Source organism: Phaseolus vulgaris, chromosome 10 (genome assembly GCF_000499845.2).
Source record: "Phaseolus vulgaris cultivar G19833 chromosome 10, P. vulgaris v2.0, whole genome shotgun sequence".
NCBI lineage: Eukaryota > Viridiplantae > Streptophyta > Magnoliopsida > Fabales > Fabaceae > Phaseolus > Phaseolus vulgaris.
This window is the reverse complement of record NC_023750.2, coordinates 27,175,715-27,186,366: the sequence shown is the minus strand read 5'-3', so window position 1 is coordinate 27,186,366 and position 10,652 is coordinate 27,175,715.

Genomic DNA, 10,652 nt, shown 5'->3' with positions numbered 1-10,652 from the left:
AATTTCTCCTGGTCGCCAAAGACTCTTGGCGATTCCAGCTTCCTCTTGCCTTCTCAACTTGGCCATTGTTCCCTTGTCTGGGGTAGAGGCGCCTTTCGGATCCTTCTCTACCTTTCTGAGCTTCAGAACAAAAGACCAGGTGGCTAGGCGTTCTCTTCGAACCTGCCTTAGCCACCCAACAAACTTCTTCCACCCTTTACACCATACCTGAACTCCTTCAAGACGAGAGGGATTTTCTCTTGCCTGAACTCGCTCGTCGGCGAGAAGGTCTTTAACTCGCCTGAACTCGCTCCTCGGCGAGAAGGTCTTTAACTCGTGCCTCTACATTACCCCAGGGGTTACATCTTCTCTCCCCTAGAAGCACTGAGGACTTTTCGCTGGTGCCTCTACATTGCCCCAGAGGCTACATCTTCTCTCCTCTGGAAACACTGAGGACTTTTTACTGGTGCCTCTACATTGCCCCAGAGGCTACATCTTCTCTCCTCTGGAAACACTGAGGACTTTTTACTGGTGCCTCTACATTGCCCCAGAGGCTACATCTTCTCTCCTCTGGAAACACTGAGGACTTTTTACTGGTGCCTCTACATTGCCCCAGGGGCTACATCTCCTCTCCCCCAGAAACACTGAGGACTTTTTGCTGGTGCCTCTACATTGCCCCAGGGGTTACATCTCCTCTCCCCCAGAAACACTGAGGACTTTTTGCTCTTCCTCGCCTGCACTCGCTCGACGGCGAGGAGGTCTTTATCTCGCCTCAGGACGCGCGAGGGCGTTGAGGTCTTTTAACTGGTGCCTCCGATCCCCGAAAGACGATGAGGACTTTAACTTTAACTGATGCCGCCAATCGCCGAAGGACGATGGGGACTTAGAAACTTTCTAGAAAGCATGCAATATATCTTTGACTTGCCTTAAATCAGATATAAGTGACAAGGTCTTTCTTCAAAACTTTCGAAAAACAACAAGCATGCAATCTAAAACAACTTTAAGCTTCAAAACTCTTCTTTATTGGCTCTGGTGCGCTGGAGATCGGAGCACGCCAACTTAATAACAGGCGACTACACGAGCCCCCCCCGACCTCCTTCCCTTCTGCCAACCTGGCGTCTCATCACACGCCTATACAGTAGCTTGATACCACGTCATCACTTCCGACTACCAGGGCGGTACATAATTTATACATATTATTATTAATATAATTTATACATATTATTATTAATATAATTTAAACTTATTATTACTAATATAATTTATACATATTATTATTAATATAATTTAAACTTATTATTAATCATATAATTTATACATTTTATTATTAATATAATTTATAATAATAATATAAATTATATTCATATTTGTTCCGTCCGGTTGACCTGGGATGTCTTCGTGCGCGACCTCGACCGTCTGCTAGGGACTCCTTCCCACTGATCACCTGTGGATTCCTGCAAAGAAGGACAAAAAGGGCGCCCTAGAGGCCGTTTGCACTCCGACGCTCAAGTCAGCCAGCAAGAAACACCAAAAACTATGCACCTCCATATCGGAGCACCGCGTATGGCACTCTGAAGGTGGTAAAAAGGAAACTGTGTCTAGTGTATATTTTCTCGTTCTGGCAAAAATCCTTCCCTAGTCCCTTGTGCGTAACCTCAAGGCTCGAGCAAGCAACTAGAGTGGTTCTGGAAAATTAGCCAAAAGTTCGAACCCTGTTTCCAACATTCTCGACGCTATTTAAACTACCCAAACATTTAAAGCGCCTTAAAGCGCTTTTAATCATAAAACGTAACCCACTTAATTAACGCGTCTAATTAGAAAACGTAGCGCATTTAAGACGTTGAAACGCTTGGGAGCCTTTATAGTACCTTAAACGCTCGAAACAGAAACTGTATTAAATGAATTTAATTACCTGGTACCTGACTAAATGGTGTTTCTATTCTGACCTGGCTGTCGTACACGTGGAGGGCCTCACAACGCCCTGACCCCATCTGGGACGTTTCTTCGTGTGAGTTAAAGAGTATACAGTTAAAGAGTAGGTTAATAAAATAGTGGAGAGCGGTAATTAAAAGTTACATATGGTAAAGAGAATGAATGAAAGAAAGTGGGAAGTAGGTACCTATATAGGAGAGAGAAAGTGGGAAGTAGGAGTCGTGGGTTATGTGTAGTGGAGAATCATAAAATCTGTTTCTTAAATCAATTTCAAAATTATACAATTTTAATAAAAAATAATATCAGTTTAAATCAGAAAAGTAACGTACCAAATCTCCACTCTCCTGCTAAAGTGGCCCACAAAATATTACAAATATCTTTAATTTTTTATTTAATAGAGAAGAAGATCTTTAAAACAGAAAAGTAACTAATCAATCTCTCCACTCTCTCCACTCTCCATTAAATAATAACAAATAAAATAAATTTTAAAATTAAAAAAATTATTTTATTAATTTTTGAAATTATAAAATGTCCAAATAACCAAAATAAATTAATACAATAAATTATTAAGTAAAGATAAAATGAAAAATAAAAATTAAGAGCAGTTAAGAGGAGAATAAGAAATGACACAATGACCTTAATACAATAATAAAATTAAATATTAATATAAGGATAAAATAGGAAAAACAATTAAGAGCAGTTAAGAGGGGAATCCCCTTTGTATATAGGTATAGATTTATTTATTTTTTTATCAGCAAAGAATAAATAAACTTAAAGGGGATACTTCAGGGGTATCCCAACCCATATACAGTAACCAAAAGTGGACTTCCTATATCATCCACAAGCGAAACTCTCCTTTATGGTTGGAGCAGAACAACCTTAAAGTGAGAAAACCCTACCCAAAAAATAACCAACATTGGCGACCACCGATTACACATGTGGTGAAAGCCGCTTCACCGATCGGCGATCATGTTGACCAATGGAGAATGCCACTTCATCAACCGGCGATCATGTTGATCTTTTCATACCTACGGCGACCACCGACTACGCGCATGGAGATCGTCGTTTCGTCGACCGGCGATCATGTTGTCCTTGTATAACTTCAGCAACCTCCGACTACACACATATGGAGAACACCGCTTCTTCGATCGGCGATCATGTTCACAGAACGCCGCTTCATCAACCGGCGATCATGTTGACCTTTGCATACCTTCGGCGACCACCGACTGCGCACACATGGAGATCGCAGGCGATCATGTTGACCTTTACATTCGACGACAACCGACTACGTACGCATGGAGATCGTCGTTCCATCGTCCGACGATCATGTTAACCTTGTATATCTTCGACGACCACCAACTACACACATATAGGGAACGCCGTTTCATCGATCGGCGATCATGTTGACCTTTCCATACCTTCGTCGACCACCGACTACGCACACATGGAGATCGCCGTTTCATGAACCGGCGATCTCCAAAACCTGCGAACAGGGATTCAACTGTCAGATAACTGCGGAGAGACAGTGATTGGGATTCAGGAGCCAATCTGAGAACGCATATGTGAAACCATTTGTCTTGTGTTTTAACCACAACCAAGACCATAGCTGAGCATTTTGAAAAACTTCGTCTGCATCGGGGATCCCTCCTCTAAAGACTACCTGATTACGCTATTCCCAAATGCTTCTAACAATTGCCGCCCATTATCCTCTCCATACCTGGTTTTGTGTACTGGATAGGTAGACTAAAGAGAAGTTTACGAAGTGACTCCTTATGTCCTTGTTATTGGCCCCCAAAATGCCGATCCAACGATAGCAACAGGACCATACTCGTTGTGCCTGTGCACACTCAAGGAAAACATGTTGAGATGATTCGTCTGACAAACCACACAGAGCATATAATGGCGAATTCACCTGTATCCCTCTCCTTATAAGGTTATCATTGGTAGGTAGTCTGTCAAGAAGGATTCTCCAAGCAGTAACAAGTATTTTTGGCGTGGCCTTCGACTACCATAAGAGGCCAAAAACATTATCCGTAGCTTCATGAGTTTGATGCTGAACTAGAAGGGAGTATGCTGATTTCACCGAGAACATTCCTTTTAGATCTTCCTTCCAGAGAAGATAATCTTGGGCATCCTGGTATAATCTTCCCAAAGACAGCGATGAGATTAGCTCCTTCTCCATATTCCCTTCCCATTCAAATCTGTCCCTCCTCCAACTTAACCTCCATCGCCACCTATTATCCTCCCATCCTCCTAGCTCCCCCACCGTCTTACCTTGGTCCAGCGACAAAGTGTATAGTCTTGGATATAGGGATTTAAGGTTGTTGTCCTGTAGCCACACGTCTTCCCAGAATCTGGCTTTACCCCCGTCTCCTACTTTCCATCTAACAGCTTTCTGGAACCACCCTTCCTCCTCACCTTCACCACACACTTTGGCTAAGTACCTCCACCACCAGGATTGATATTTCAGACCAACTTGTCTACCGCCTGGTTCTAAAGAATATTTGGACTTAAGGATGTCTTTCCATTTTCCTTCCCCGTGATTCACAAGTTGCCATTTCCATTTTGCCAATAAGCTGAGTTAAACCTCCTAATTTCTTTGATCCCCAACCCGCCTTCTACAGGAGGCTTGCAGATGTTGTCCCAGCTTACCCAGGAGATGGGTTTATTCTCTCTCCCCCAGCCCCAGAGGAATCTTCTTTGTATACTTGTAATTCTGTTACAAACTGCTACTGGCGCTTTATAAATGGATAGATAGAAGAGCGGAACGGTGGTGAATACCGATTTCAGCAAGCAAATGCGGCCTGCCATAGATAAGGATCTGCCTTTCCAGGAACTGATTCTAACTTCTAATTTTTTCACCACCGGCTCCGAAAACTGTTTCTTCCTTGGATTACCACCAACTTCTACCCCCAAGTATTGAAAAGGAAGTTGCATAGTATGACAATTAAGCGTTTTCGCATAGGTGTTCAGGACATAGTTGTCCATACTTATTCCAACCAGCTTTGATTTGTGAAAGTTGACTTTCAAACCTGAAGCAATTTCAAAGCAACGGAGAATGGCCTTAATAGCGAAGATATTATTGAAGGAGTCTTGGCAGAGAAAGAGTGTGTCATCTGCAAACTGTAGTAAACAACACTCAGTGTTGTTCCTTCCTACCTTTATCCCCGTGAGCTCCCTCATACTCAACGCTTTGCGCACAATCCCAGCTAGCCCTTCCGCCACCACTAGAAACAGAAAAGGGGCTAGAGGGTCTCCCTGTCTTAAACCCCTAGATGGTTTAAACTCCTCTATAGGACTTCCGTTAACCAAAACAGACACTGAAGACGAGACCAGGCACCCTTTAACCCACATAATCCACTTTTCATGGAATCCCAACCTTCGTAACATGTCAAACAAGAAGCTCCACCTGACAGAATCATACGCCTTTTCGAAGTCCACCTTAAAACATACACCTCTCCTCCGGGTCCTCCTACACTCCTCAAGAACTTCATTAGCCATAACCACACTATCCAAGAGACCTCTGTCGCTAAGGAAGGCAGATTGGCTATCATCAATGACCGTAGACATACTTCCTTCATCCAAATTGACAGGACCTTTGTAATAATCTTGTATATGGCTCCAACAAGAGATATGGGTCTAAAATGTTCAAGCGACGATGGGTCTCTTACCTTAGGGACAAGGGCAATGAAGGATGCATTACAACCCTTGGGAAAAGACCCCGTAGCCTGAAAAAATCTCACAGCTTCCATAAGATCCATTTTTAAGATGTCCCAACATTTCTTGATGAAATTAAAGTTGAATCCGTCCGGACGCGGACTCTTAGAACCTCCACATTGCCATACAGCATCCCTTACCTCTTCCTCAGTGAAGTCAGAAATCATTTTCCTACTAACCTCCAAAGACAAGGACTTGAACTCCACCGATCCTAAGGTAACACCATAGTCTTTTGTGGCCTTAAATCTGTTTTCAAACAAAAGTTTTGCTTCCCTGCGAACGACCTCCGGCTCCTCACACCACTGCGAGTCAATCACAACGCCTTTAACCTCGTTTTTTAATCTTCTCCATCTAATTGCAGAGTGAAAAAACTTTGAGTTGGTGTCCCCATATTTGGACCAGTTCACTCTTGCTTTTTGTCTATATATAGAGTCCAGCTGCTTGTCAACCAACCCCAGCTGGCTAACCAGTTCCATCCTCCTCAAATTGCCAATCCCGTCCAAGGCATCATTGTCATCCTTGGCATCAAGCTCCTCAATTGCCAAAACAATTCGTTTCTTACTAGTTTCCAAGCAGCCAAAGGTATTTCTGTTCCACACTTTGAGGTCAGCTTTCAGTAACTTCATTTTGTCTTTGAGAATGGACATACTATCACCTTGCACGTGATATGAATCCTGTTCTGTCCGGTTGACCGGGACGTCTTCGTGCGCGACCTCAACCGTCAGCTAGGGACTCCTTTCCACTGGTTGCCTATGGATTCCTGCAAAAAAGAGGACAAAGAGGCGTCCTAGCGACCGTGTGCACTCCGACGCTAAAGTCAGCCAGCAAGAAACACCAAAACTATTCACCTCCGTCTCTGAGCACCGCGTATAGCACTCTGAAGGTGGCAAAAAATAACTGTGTATTTGTGTGTGTGTTGTCTCTTTCAGGCAAAAATATTTCCCAGTCACTTATACGTAACCTTGATGCACGAGCAAGCAACTAGGGAGATCTCTCGTAGATTTGCCCAAAAGTTCCCACCCTTTTTCCAACATTCTCCGCGCTATTTAAACTACCCAAGCATTTAAAGCGCCTTAAAGCGCTTTTAATCACAAACGTAACGCACTCATTAAAGCGTTTAATTAGAAAACGTAGCGCATTTAAGACGTTGAAACGCTTGGGAGCCATTATAGTACCTGAATGCTCGAAAGGGAATCTGTATTGAATGACTTTTAATTACCTGGCCGATCCGGTTCCCCCACCGACTCTGTCACCGCCACCTCCAGTCACTGCTGAAGCTCCCTCTAGCCCATCTCCGTCATCTCCACCTGGCCCCGAAGCGCTTCCAACTCCCAACTCTCCTCTGCCTATCGCCGCCGTTCCCCTAGCCGCGGCCTCGTCACCGGCTCCAACCCCCCTTGACAAAGGGAAACGGGTTTTGGAGATTTTATCAGATGATGAGGATTCAGAAGGCGTGGCCCCCTTCAGAAGAAGAAAATCTGCGCGGGTTCCTCTTTCGGTAGAGGCGTCGCCCCAGGGAGGGAACCCCTTCATGGACAACCCCCCGAGTGCAACCTCACTCCCTCCCATGTCGCTCCAAGAGGAAAGGGGCGAAGGCGCCGAGTCTGCCCCGCCTCCGCCGCCGACAGAAACCATTGCTTCCCCTGCTTCCGTCGCTGCCGCCCCTGATTTCATCGCCATCCCTCCCCCGATTATGCATCTAATGAGGGGTTTCAGTGGCGGAACTCTGCCAGAGGGCACCGACAGGAAGGAAGGCATGCCCTTCTACTTGGGGGCCTTCTTGGCGGTGGCTCTTGAATGGCGCGCCCAGGCCAGAAACGCGGTCATGCAGGCTCAAACTCTCCAGGCCTTAGAAACAAAGGCTACTACTCTGGAGGAGGAAATGAGGACCCTGGGGCGCCAGAACGAAACCTACCAAACCTCTCTGAAGCAAGTGCAAGAGTCCAAAGCAGAAACTGAGAGGCAACTGGCAGAGGCATTGGAGCTCCAGGCTGGCCTTTATACTCGTGAAGTCGCCCTCCAAGTCCAGGTGACGGGCCTTCAGGAATTGCTTAAAGCTGATGCAGAAATTCAGAAGGACCTGAAGGACCGTTGCCGTGAGCAGGCTGACAAGACGGAGCGGTTGGAGGGGGAGATGGCCACCCAGGCCAAAGCGATGTACCTTCTTCGGGCTGACTACGACAAACTACAGGTCGAAGTCAGTCGGCTTCGCGTGGAGAAAGAGGCTCTGGAGAAGCAGGTGACCTCTGGGGATGCCGCCATTGAGGAGCTAGAGAAGGAGAAAAAGTCTCTTATCCAGGAGATGGCGGGCACTTTCGAGGAAGGGTTCCAAGAGGCTCTGACCCAGGCGTCCTGCGAGAACCCTGGCATCAATATTTCGAACTGCGACCCCATGAACCATGTCGTCGACGGGAAGGTCGTGCCCATGGACGTGGATGACTGAACCGCTGTCTCTCAACCGCCACCTTCACTTTCAAGCTTAATTCCTTTATTCTTTACGCTTGCTTTTGACTTTCTTTGTTCAAACTTGTAATTCTTTGAACTATCCGTACTCTTGCTACAAATTTGGGCGTTCATATGATTGCTTTTGTGTTTTTGCCATATACGATTCTGCTTGTGCGATCTCATTCTCATATTTCGCCTTCTTATGCTTCGGTTGTTTCGTTTGTGTTATACTTGCTTCTTTCGCTTCGTTGGGCGGCTTTGTATGACCAAGAAAAGTCGTGTGCCAACCCCCACGCCCATGGAGAGGCTCACTTAGTGACGCCGTATCGTCCACGGGGTGTTTCTAATACCAAAAGGTCCTTTCCTTGATCCTTAACGCCCGGCGCCCACGCCTAGGGAGAGGCCTGCTACAGCAGCACCGTATTGTCCTCGGGTGTCTAAAACGCCGAATGCTCCGGGGGGGGTCTGTTCCCTCCATGGTCTTTCCTTCCCACAGGTATCGGGGAACGCCCTGCCAGCGATTCGCTGGCGTTTAGCGGTCTTATCTCCCTCCACAGTCTTTCCTACCTGTGGGTATCGGGGAGGCGACGCCAGTTGGTATTTGGGTTGGCGACGCCCGTGGCGTCTCACGCTGGCGTCGCCCTTCACGTCCTTCCGAGCGACGCCTCGGGTGTTACCTTTACATCGACATTGACTTTGATTCTTGTCTTGGTCGACTCCTGATGACAGCGAAGAGCTCAAGGTTTTGTCTGTGCCATCCACGTGGCGCTTCTTGTATAGCTGATGGGACGTTCCGTCATTCGACTTGATCCACGTGGCGCTGTTTGTATGGTTGATGGGGCATTCAGTCATTCCATTAAGTTCTAACTCCTGCTGTACCCCTGACTCACTTTCGACGACGCATCGTACCACTGGATATTCTGCTGATGCGACGTTTTCTAATTTAAACCAGTGGTGCCAGCGTCATCCTTTCATCTTCTGCCACGTGTATCAATCGTGCGGTGCACCCATTCGCGTCGTTTGGCGCTCTAACCGCTTTATTTAACTCTTCAAACTCTGGGACTATCTTCATCATTTTCTCACTCTTCATAACCTACTTGCGTTCTTTCTTCTTGCACCCTTCCTTCTTGCACCCTTTCTTCTCTGACGAAGGGTTGTTCCAGCCTTCGCTCCCCTCGCTCAACTCTTGCATTTCTGGCAGTCCTGACCTTGTTAAAGAATGTCGTCTCACGCTGCTCCCTCCAGGGTCCGTCCCAAAGACTTGTATCCTTGGGCTTCGAATGAACTTCTTGACGAGTGTTCATGCTTACTCTCTACCAGGGCCATAAGGGAGCACAAAGGGGATTCGTGTTCCTATGACCACCGGGCCTTCGCGAGGAGGCATGACGACGACATCGCTGTGCTCCCTTGCACTCTAGGGGAGCCAGTATGTGGAGACGAACGGGCCAACGACGGGGTCCCTTTCTTTTACTTTTACCAGGTGGTGTTCAAGACCATCGGAGTGCGCTTACCCTTTTCTTGGTTCGAGAAGGAACTGCTGACGGAGATCAACGTGGCTCCGGCCCAGTTGTATCCCAAGAGCTGGGCCTTTGTCAAAGCCTTCGACATTCTCTTCGGGTTTCTGGGTTGTGCACCCTCGGTTGACCTCTTTCTTCACTTCTTTGAGGTGAAGAGGCAGAGACACAACCTCTGGGTAACTCTCAGCAATGTACCCGGGAGAGTTCTCTTCACACCCTTCCAGAGCTCGTTCACCTGGTGGAAAGGCCGGTTCTTCAAGATCTGCCGTACTGATCTTGTTCCCGACGCTCTGGATGGGTTTCCGCTGTACTGGGTGAGAGAGGAGAAGGTCCTCAAAGCCAAACCCCTCAAGAATCTGGCTCCAAGTGATCAAATAGCTTGCCGGATTCTTGCTGAGGCAAGAGGTTTTGACTCTGCTACGGTGATCAGCCTGGAGTTCAACGCTGGAACTCTTGAGAAGTACATATGTAAGAACTACTGCCTTAGGACACTCGGCCTTCGTTACTTTCTAACTGTGCCTGTCTTTCTTCATGGTGCCTCTAACACGTCTTTTCCCCTGGTGCAGGTTCGAAAATAAACCACGAAAAGAGGACACGACTTACTCGAGCGCTGCGGGCTGGAAAAGGGGCTTCGCCTTCCTCCAGTGATGACTCTGATGAGCGCTGAGAAAATGGCTTGTTCGTGTTTTTGCATGATTTGTAGCGTTTGCTCCGTTTGTACTGCTCCCATTGTATTGAACATTGCTTGTAACAACAACTTTTCAATGTCATACTTGATTTTTTGTAACGCCACTTCACTTTGCATATGCTTCATGTACTGCGCGCTTTCCTTTCGTCCTGTTCTTCCAGCGGTGCATGCCTTCACTTGGGCGACGCCTGCTCATGAGCGACGCCCTTATCTAGGTGGCGCCTTCTTTCTGGGCGACGCCATGACCTAGGCGACGCCTTCTTTCTTGGCGACGCCATGGCCTAGGCGGCGTATCACATTACTTCAAACAAGGAAAGATAAAGGCTGAAAACCAAAGCACTTCTTTTTCTCAAACTGGTTTTTCCTTTTATTAG